General features: G+C 52.3%; 1 long non-coding RNA gene across 1 annotated transcript; it reads right to left on the bottom strand.

The window, feature by feature from the left end:
* Positions 1-1662: 1662 nt before the first annotated feature.
* Positions 1663-7627, bottom strand: LOC109578203 (uncharacterized). The gene is made up of 4 exons (XR_011564148.1): positions 7502-7627; positions 7271-7414; positions 4882-5048; positions 1663-1974 (listed from the first exon to the last, which is right to left on the bottom strand). It is a non-coding gene; the product is annotated as an uncharacterized lncRNA (long non-coding RNA).
* Between the last annotated feature and the right edge of the window lie 1309 nt (positions 7628-8936).

Below are 8936 nucleotides of genomic sequence, written 5' to 3'. Positions count from 1 at the left end.
TAGAACAAGGAAGAAAAGTTGGACAGTATTAAATGTCGGAGAGAATGAATGGGAAAAGCAATTCTCATGCCCTGTTGATTGACTGCAAATCGATCCAGCCTTTCTGAAGAGCAGCTCGGCAGCACCCACTGAGGTCGAAACACATGTGATAGAAGCGCAAAATCCCACATGTGCACGCACACTGGCGGCACGAAAAGAGAAACGCCACGGAAAGCAGAAACACGTCAACGTCCATCCGCAGGGGACAGACGAGCAAGCCCAGGCGCATTCATGCCACGGGCGTCTATACGCAAGTGTAGTCGATAAACAAAAGGTAGCTGATCAGCATGGGTGATTATCACCACCATAGTGTCCAGTGAGAAACAGCAAGTTCCAGGAATCTGAAAGCAGCCCAAACAACATCCCAAGTTGTTCACAGACACACGGGGAGGGGCACAGAAGCCTTCACGACGGCCTGATGACCCACACTCCAGTCCAGAGGCGAGAGGGAAGGCCCCACCAGGGGGCTGAAAGGAACGGAGCCTGAGCTGTAATGTTCTGTTCATTTTATATTTTGAGAACGCTCACACCCAGGAGAACCCGCCTGCCAATGCAGGAGACGTAAGAGATGTTATAGACCTAGGTTCACTCCCTGGGCCAGGAAGATTCCCTGGAAGAGGAAATGACAACCCACTCCAGCATTCTTACCTGGAAAATCCTATGGACAGAGGAGCCTGGTGGGCTATGGTTCATGATGTCACTTAGAGTCAGACACGAGTGAAGCAGCTGAGCACAGAAAAGACAGAAAATGGCATTTGTTAATTTAGGGTGGTGATGCTGCTGCTGCTGCTAAGTCGCTGCAGTCATGTCTGACTCTGCGACCCTGTAGATGGCAGCCTACCAGGCTCCTCCGTCCATGGAATTTTCTGGGCAAGAACACTGGAGTGGGGTGCCATTGCCTTCTCCAGGGTGGTGATGGGCCCCTGGGAATTTGTTCTATGGTCTCTGCCCTCTTCTGCGTTTTAAACATTTCAAAAAAATTAAAATGAACGAGAAACGATATCCTGAATTTATCTGACCCTTTTCGATTCATAATGAGTTGTTCCGCAGCAGGTCTGATGGCAGAAGGAGAAGGAACACCCCCCCTAAAATGGGAGAGTTTCTTGCCGACACACCCTCCTCCCCGTGAGGGAGCTGGCTGTCTTCATAGTTGCCTCCAGGAGACCTTTTAAAAAAAAACCTGGACATGGTAGGCAATATTGATTCACATACACCCAGAGACACAGACGGGGAGGAGAGGGTTCAGAGCGAATCGATACATAAATGCATTTCTTCTATTTCTGACCTTAGATCCTATGTGCTGATGGAGGGCCTTGCCACTTATCTTAAAAGCAGTGTTAAATATTAATTATTAGTCATATGGCTTGGCCCCCGGGGGGACACCCTCCCCCATCCCCGGGTTCTCTTGGGGCTCCCGCAGCCCCTCCCCAACTCGGCCACCTGGAAACACGGGCAGCTTTAGATGAGAAATCACCACGATTCTTGTTCTCTCTACCAGCATAACCGCGGACAGAACAATTACGGAAACAGAATTCATTGTTGGAACAGGCTGAGCTCATAATATTAGTGTGGATTTTTTTTTTTTTAAATCACTTCTTGGCCAGGAATTAAAAATAGCTCACTTGCCCCCCTCTCCCCGCTTCTCCCCCTTGCCAGATTTAGAATCTGAGAAACCTTGCTAGGTCACCCCTCGTTGGTATTCCTGTAGCACCTCCTATTTGTAACACGCCTGAGAATCATTCCCTGTAAATACCAGTCCTCTGCAACACTTCTGCGCATGAGTTTCGAGTTATTAGCTTCATTTGAAAAGCAAGGAGATGGAGGCAGAGAGGTGACTGCACTGAAACCTGGGACTTTGCCCCCAGATTTGAGAGGAATTTCAGCTCCTTCTCCTTGTTGGTCCCCTTGCGACTATCCACGGTGGACGCTCTGCCACTGCAGAATTAGAGAAAATAATTCAGTCAAGGCCTTGAGGGTGCTTTTTTTCCCTTACCAACACAAGGGAGTCTGAGGCCTGTTGATGGAGCCCAGCCAGGAGAACTCAGGGGCCCGTTGCCTGTCTGAGGCTCTGGCCACGCTGTCTATCAGCTGTGTGGGTTCAATAGCACCTCTCGCCCCTCCCCTCTAGCGTTCATGTCCACCCAGGACCTTGGACTTGACGTTATTTGGAAATAAGGTCCTTGCAGATGTAATCATTTAAGTTGGGATGCAGTCACCCTCAGTAAGAAAGTTACATTTCTGATAAGAACAAAGAAGGAAGGCCACGTGAAGACAGAGGCAGAGACTGGATGGACGAACATGCCAGGAGCACCCAGAAGCTGGGAGAGGCTGGAAGGATCTTTCCCTGGAGCCTCCAGAGGGAGCCCCAGGCTGCTGGCACCTCGGTTTCAGACTCCTGGCCTCCAGAACGCTGAGAGAGCACAGTTCTGCTGGTTTGTGGTATTTTGTTACGGGAGCTGCAGGACCCTAACACACCTGGGACCTGACTGTCACCGTGCACAAGTGCCTTTGTCTCCAGGCGACACAGGGTTCTGGCCTCTAGCATTGCATCAGTCAGGAGTCCTGATGCAGAGCAAGCTGATATCCTTTGTCCCACTTAGAAAAGCAGACTGATGAAGTCCAAGACTTGGGGCTAGCTGGTGTGCATGCGTACTCAGTCGCTCAGTCATGTCTGACTCTGCAACCCCATGGACTGTAGCCCACCAGGATCCTTGGCCTATGGGATTGCCCAGGCAAGAATACTGGAGTGGGTAGCCATTCCTTTGTCCAGGGGATCTTCCCGACTCAGGGATCAAACTGGGGTCTCCTGTGTCTCCTGCACTGGCAGGTGGATTCTTTACTTGCCGAGACACCTGGGAAGCCCTGGGGCTACCTGGCACTGGATCACTATTTAGAAAAATAAACATTTCTATAAATAAATGATGCTTCCCAACCAGGGACCAGGGTTGGAACGTTTCCCCAAAATAAAAAGCAGTTTTGACTTCAATTTTTTCTTTCTGCTTCCTTCCTTCTTTTTCTCCTCCTCCACCCCCTTTCATTATATCAGAATACCAAATTGCACGTTACATCATTCGGAAATCTAAGCTGACCAGATGTGAGGCAGAGAAAACTACCTGAACACTTATTCAAGTTCACACACACTTTCTGAGAAAACAGTTGCTGAAATCCGACTGATCCGAAAACACTGAGTAACACATCGCTCCAATACTTTGGCCACGTGATGCAAAGCGCTGACTCGCTGGAAAAGACCCTGACGCTGGCAAAGATCGAGGGCAGGAGCAGAAGGGGGCAGCAGAGGACGAGGTGGTTGGATGGCATCACCGACTCCATGGACATGAGTCTGAGCAAGCACCCGGAAGTAAGAACAGGGAAGGCTGGCGAGCTGCAGCCCATGGGATCTCAGAGTCCGACACGACTGAGCGACTGAACAGCAGTACAATTGCAGGTAGACCTCAGAGAGACTTGGTTTGGTTCCAGGACATCACAGTAGATCGAATGTTGAAATTAAGAAAGTCACATGAACGTTCTGGCTTCCCAGAGCCTAGAAAGGTGATGTTCGCACTTTTACTGTAGCCTATTAAGTATGAAGTACCATTGTGTCTTAAAAAAAAATAAAAACGCACATGCCTTAATTAAAAAGTTCATTCTTGCTGATGAATGCGCCTCACCCTCTCAGCCTTCAGAAAGTCATAGTAGTAACTCAGATATCACTGTTCCCAGGTCACCATAACAAGCACAGTAATAATGAAAAGTCTGAGAGGTGGTGAGAATGATCAGAACGTGGTACACAGACAGGAAATGAGCAAAAGCTGCTGGGAAAACGGAGCTGAAACACTTGCCAGATGCAGGCTTGACACAGACCTTGGCTTGGTGGAAAATGCAGTGTCTGCAGCCAGTAATCAAGGAGGCATGCCCGTACACTTGAGTGAAACGCTCCCAAAGGCTCGGCGAGGCCTCCCAGCTCCGGGGAGCTTGCTGCCTCGAAGCCCTGAAAACTGGCTCTGACCTCATGTCCCCGGCTCTCCATTCACACCAGAGCGCCAGCATCTCTCTGGGTTTTACTTTCGAGAAGCTCTTCCCTAACCAATCCTTCTCAAGTTCCAGTGTCCAGACGGGTCACCTGCGAGTGTCCAGAAACTGCCGCAGGTGGGGTCTGCTTCTAACAGGATCGCGGGTGATGCTAGGCTGGTGGTCTCCAAACCACACTCCTGGTGGCCAGGGTTTCCATCACCTGTCACCTGGGACCTCTGGCCAATGAAGGACTTCCTGGCTGCCCGGCTCATCTCTTTAAAGTCCAAGTCACCGACACCACCTTAAGGCCGGGCAGCAAAGGACACACTGATGGCGCTTGACGGAGTACACAAGGCTTGGGCAGAGAGAGGTCGAGCGTTTGATTGCTTCGCCTTTTGATTCCCTCTGCCTCCGGGGGCTGTGGAGCTGTGTCAGCGATGCAGAGGAAAGAACGGAAAGTTCTTCGTGAAGCACACGGAGAACAGAGCTTTTGATAAACACACATCTTGAACCTAATCACAATGGTACCATCGGCTTCCCAGGTGAGACTGGTGGTGAAGAGCTCGCCGGCCAGCGCAGGAGACATAGAGATGTAAAAGGTGTGGGTTTGATCCCGGGGTCGGGAAGATGCCCTGGAGGAGGGCCAGGCAACCCACTCCAGCATTCTTGCCTGGAGGATCCCATGGACAAAGGAGCCTGGCGGGCTACAGCCCAGGGGTCACACAGAGTCAGACACGACTGAAGTGACCTGGCACACGTGCTTAAGGGAGCCGCGTAAAGAATCACGTTAGATCGGAGGTGACGTGAGCTGCCTCAGACCTTGTTGCTCACCTGCCTTTGCAGCCATTTGCTGTGAACAGGCCGGCGCCTTGCTTCCAGGGCGCCGCTCCCCTGCTTGGAGATCGGTGCTGCTGTTCTATTCCTGCTCGTGTTGGTCTGCTCCATCACGCCCCGCAGCACGGCTACTGAGGTGAGGTGGAAACCTCTATGTGCCAGAGCTGGGGGCCACATCACAGCAATCATAAATTCAGAAATTAAAAGAGGAAATAATCACTACAATAGGGAAGAAATATCACACCCGTCTAGGTGAATGCACTTAACCGTCAAACAAAGATCTTTAAGATGATGGAGCACCGACTGCAGCGGAGGGGGAAAAAAACCAAGAAGGCAAAATGCTGCTGCGATTTACTCTGAGTAATCTCTCGCCTAGAAGGGACCACTTTCCGCTTCATAATCATCTACCAAGGAAGTTGTTGCTAACTGGGGAGGAAGGACTCAGGTTATGGAAATGGGTGTGAGGCTGGGGGTGGGGGCGGGGCGGGGATGGGGGGCCCCCCCTGCTGTCTTTGGGTTGTGGAACCACAGCCCCAGGTCACGTCCAAAGAATCGGGAAGGAGAGTCGGGCGGGGGGGGGACAAGGGATAGAGAGGTGACAGGGAGGTGCCCACTCTGGCCAGGGCTGAATAGTTCATACCTCCAAGCTCAGAGAGAAGAGCTGCTTCGAGAAGGAAAAGAATGATGGTGATTTCATGAGGCCCTCTCTGCATGCTGAGGGGTGGCTTCTGCTGTGTTTTAGCGCCCAGGAAGCAGACTTGGGGAGGATAAGCCATCCGCAGGGCCGTTCAGCCTGCGTCGGCAGACCTCCGTGCACACCCCTACCCATCACCTCACCCTAGCTTTGGACGCACTGGATACAGCTTTTGGAATAATTAAGGAAAGACTAGGTATCCCAAATGAATTTTAAGTCACATAGAATTTTTGCCAGGTTTTCCTTAATGCCGTGTGTAGGCCGCCCAATTCCCTGATGCTGAAAATGAACTTTGGGGAGGAGGGAGTGGGGACGGAAAAGGGAGGAGGGGCAGCCGCTGCCCTCAATATGAGCATCGGTGCAGCTGTCAGAGAAAATGCTTTCAGCTGTTCACCACCGAGGATGACGTTAGCCGTGGGCTTGTCTATATGGCCTTTGTTATGTTGAGGTATGTTCCCTCTTATGCCCACCTTCTGGGAGTTGTTTTTTTAATCATAAAATTCATGTTGAATTTTATCAAAAGCTTTTTCTGCATTTAAGATGAGCACAGGGTTTTTATTCTTCACTTTGTTAATTGATTTGCAGATATGGATTGATTTGCAAATCCTTGCGTCCCCGGGATAAAGCCCACCTGACCATGGTGTCTGATCCTTTAATGTATTGCATTTGGTTTGCTTGTGTTTTTTTTTTGAGGATTTTTGCATCTGTGTTCATCAGTGACAGTGGCCTGAAGCTCTCAAATTCAACCAAACATTTAGAGAAGAGTTAACACCTGTCCTTCTGAAACGGTCCCCAGAAATTGCAGAGGAAGGAACACTTCTGAACTCATCCTCTGAGGCCTACATCACTCTGATACCAAAACCAGACAAAGGTATTGCGGAAAAGGAAAACTGCAGCCCAGCACTTTGAAACAATTGTCTACTGGATTCCGCGCAGGATGCCTTTTGCTCACATGAAGGTAACTACATCCCAGATCCATGCTGCCCTTGAGTTCTGTTTCAGTTAAATGCGGGACACTCATAAAGCAGCAAGTTAAATTTACCAGGGAGCCTCCTGAGGCTCCCTCCGCTCCTTGCCCACCCTGCACGCACGCATTTCCATCGGTCACCAAGGATCTCAGGCTCTGTCCGCGGCCCCTCGAACTGCCTGCAACAGCTCCAAACTGCTTCCGTCCACTGATTGAGGCACAGAAACTGAGCCAGGCGTGGATGCCCCACGGATCACCCCGACACCAGAGCAGATTCAGGCAAGGCTTGCTCCGGCCCTGCTGAACCCTCTTCACCAGCTCCCTCTGCCCAGCGGGCATCACTCGAGCTGCCCTGCAGTACCCAAGAGGACCCGCACGCCAAGGCCCTGCTGCTCCTAAGGCCCTCTTCCCTCCAACCTCGCCAGATCCGGCCTCCCAGCCTCCGCGGAGCCCTGCTCCTCCTCTGCAAGTTCTCCCGCGCGAGACACCCTCCTCCGCACCGCCCTCACTTCTCTGACCTGCTGCTGGGTCTCCTCCAGGCTCCCAGGGCGCTGATGCATAGGTCCAGCTGGCACCATGAGGGGCTCCCCGCGGGGCTGGACAGGGTGAGGTGGCCTCTGGCGACCTGTCCCTGGCTCTCCCCCGCCTCCTCCTTCGTCCATGGCGCGAGCCCCCTCATTAAATGCCCTGCACGCTGCAGCTGGGTCTGTCTCGGGGTGCCCTACCTGGACAGAGGCTGAGCTTATGGGCGCAGCTGGGTGCTGGCGGAGGAGCTGCAGGTGTGAAGCGGGGCCAGGCGGGGGGCAGTCACCCTGGGGCACTCGAGCCCAAAGGTTTGTGTCCCGGAGCCTGTGAGCCGTCCTCGGAGGCTGCAGGTGAAACGGGAGGGGCATTGGGACAGGCTCCAGCCTTCCTGCGATTGTGCCCCTCCTGCCAGCAGGCTTCCCTGTCCTCACCTGCTGGTTCAGCGTACAGGTGTGAACGTGGGTGCTCCGTCCTGTCCGACTCTTTGCAGCCCTGTGGACTGCAGTCCTCCAGCCGCCTCGGTCCACAGGTGTGCCCACTCGTATTCTCTGTTCGGACGGTTCCACATCCGGGGCCTTGGTGATCCCGCAGGGCCCGCCCCTCCCCGGGCAGCTGGGTCCTAGAGACAGTAAACAGCTCAGCCGCGAGACACCTCCCTGTGCAAACCGGCCAACCCAGAGCCCGCCGCCCACCCCTCCTCCACCGGCTCCCAGCCTCTGGGCCACTGTCCACCTGCCCTCTCCACCCTGGGCAGGTTCCACGCAACCGGGACGGGCCCTGTGCCCCGGAGCCTGCGGGAACGATCCAAACCAGCCAGTCTTCAGCTGCCCACCCTGCTCAGTCTTGATGGGTGAACAGACATCTGGCCGTGCCCATCAGACTGGGGAACCAGTGACCCACATGGACCAGCTGTCCCAAGCAGGGCCGTGGCCCCGGGGGATGCCGTTCCTGAAGGACTCACAGCTAGAGCCTGTCTGCCCACGGCATTGCCGGCAGCTGGAGAGACAAGCTTCCCACCGAAGAGAGGGCTGGGGGGCGTCCATCACAGCCGCATCAGCCAGGCCTCTCAGATGACTAATCGGTAAACCACCATTATTAGAACGTTCCCTTGTTCACTTTAGTTTGCTAAATCTTATTTGCATTCACTGGGTACCTTTAATATATTATTTGTCTCTGCTGATATCACGGGGTACTTTAATTTGCAATAAAGGAGAACAATGCCATTGAACGTGTTCACAGGCCCCCTGGAGTGGGTGTGTGAAGTGTTAAATAATTAGGTTATTGATATTTTAAATGCCTGATGTTATAAATTCTCGGTGGATTGCTTCATGATTATTGGAGAGAGTTTTAGTAATTTGGGGGACTTTGGGGTTTTTGAACCTGGGAAGGCATTATATTACAGCCCTTAAAATAATGGAATATGGAATGGCAACCCACTCCAGCATTCTTGCCTGGAAAATTCCATGGACAGAGGAGCCTGGCAGGCTACAGTTCATGGGGTTGCAAGGAGTCGGACAGGACCGAATGACTAACAACAACAAGTTCCTATTAGCAAAAATGTCGCTCTCTGACCCATCGTAAGGAGCATCTTAGGTTGTTTTTTTCACTTAGCAATCTGGCATGTAGAGCTGTAATTCCTTCTTTTGAACTGTTACATGGGGACGTCCCTGGTGGATCAGTGGTCAAGATTTCACCTTCCAGGGCAGGGGTGTGGGTTTGATCCCTGGTCAGAAGCTAAAATCCCACTTGTTCTTGGCATGTGTATATATATTATCATATATATGTATATGGACTTCCCTGGTAGCTCAGATGGTAAAGCGTCTGCCTACAATTCGGGAGACCTGGGTTCAATCTCTGGGTCTGGAA

Source organism: Bos indicus, chromosome 25 (assembly GCF_029378745.1).
Source record: "Bos indicus isolate NIAB-ARS_2022 breed Sahiwal x Tharparkar chromosome 25, NIAB-ARS_B.indTharparkar_mat_pri_1.0, whole genome shotgun sequence".
Lineage (NCBI taxonomy): Eukaryota > Metazoa > Chordata > Mammalia > Artiodactyla > Bovidae > Bos > Bos indicus.
The sequence above is the reverse complement of the archived record's forward strand: the minus strand, read 5'-3'. Positions and strand labels throughout refer to the sequence as shown.